Source organism: Cynara cardunculus (genome assembly GCF_001531365.2).
Source record: "Cynara cardunculus var. scolymus isolate 2C chromosome LG 1, CcrdV1, whole genome shotgun sequence".
Lineage (NCBI taxonomy): Eukaryota > Viridiplantae > Streptophyta > Magnoliopsida > Asterales > Asteraceae > Cynara > Cynara cardunculus.
In genome coordinates, this window is record NC_037528.1 from 28,902,266 (window position 1) to 28,903,811 (window position 1,546).

A 1,546-nucleotide genomic window follows, 5' to 3' on the forward strand; every position below is an offset into this window, starting at 1 on the left:
GGCCTAATAAATCCCTTATCAGATAAATCTTTCAACTATGCAACCAGTTCTTTCAATTCAGATGGAGCTAAACGGTATGGCGCCTTTGTTACTGGTGCAGCCCCTGGTACTAAATCAATTCGAAACTCAATGACTCTATCTGGTGGTAATCCAGATAAGTCTTCTGAAAAGACTTCTGGATATTCACTAACAATCGGAATTGATTCTTCTTTTCCCTTTTCTTTCTTTAGATCAATTACATATGCCAAACATCCTTGGCACTTCTTCCGAATACTTTTCTGGGCTTTCATTACTGACAAAATACTGGTATGGTGATTCTGACGATCACCATAAATAACAAATGTTCTCTGGTCTGGCAGAATAATTCTGATCATTTTCTGATTACAAACAATACTAGTCTGATACTTTGCCAACCAATCCATACCCACTACTACGTCAAATTCTTTCATTGGCATGGGAATAACCGGATCGGAAGTTCACAGTCCTCAATAACAATAATACAGTTATTGAACATACTAGTAACAGTTTCCTGATTATTAGTAGTATCAACTACTAACTCATCATTAAGTATCACAAAATCCAGACATGCAGTTCGACCAAACAATAGTGATACAAATGATAAGTTTGCACCAGAATCAAATAACACCTTAGCACATATTGAATTCAGAAGAAATGTACCTGTTACTACATCCGGCGATGCTTCTGCCTCGTTCTTAGTCATTTGGAAGGATCATCCCCGTGCCCCTCTTTGCCCTCCTTTGTTTACAGTAGGCCTTCCCCTAGTACCCGATGCGTTACTCCCCATTGTTAACTGCGAAGTTCTTAACAATGGACAATTATGTCGAATATGATCCGAAGAATTGCAATTAAAACACCTTCTGTTAGCTGGGTAGTTTCTAGACAGATGGCTTGCTTTGCCGCACTTATAACATTTCCTTGGGTCCATCTTGCATTCACCCTGATGAACCTGTCGGCACTGTGAACAGATTTTCTCACTGCTCTTCTGCTCAGATATGTTATCATATCTTACAGTTTTTGGCCCTCGAAAAGATGAAGGCCCTTCCCATTTTCTCTTCTCTACAATCTTTCCTTCTGGCTGTCAGTTTTTATTTCGTTCGGTCACTTCGGCCACGTCTACCGTCAATGAAAAGGTGTTGGGGTTCATGGCAATTACAAATTCTCTAATTGAGGGTTTCAAACCCCAAATATACCTTTCTATCTTCCTGGGTTCGGTCGAAACATAGTGTTCAGCAAAACGAGAGTATTCAATGAATTTTTCAGTATACTCCCGAACTGTTCCATTTCCTTGTTCTAGTTTCAGGAAATCTTCCTCCATTTGTCTTACTGCTGTTTTAGGGCAAAATTGATTTTTGAATTGTTCCACAAATTCTACCCATGACAAAGTCTGTAAAACATCTGTTCTGGCTGACGATTCAACTTCCCACCAGAATAAAGCATTTGACTTTAATACAGAAACAGCAAATCGCACTTTACCTGTTTCCGGGCACCGAATGGTGTTGAACACATATTCCATCTCCTTGATCCA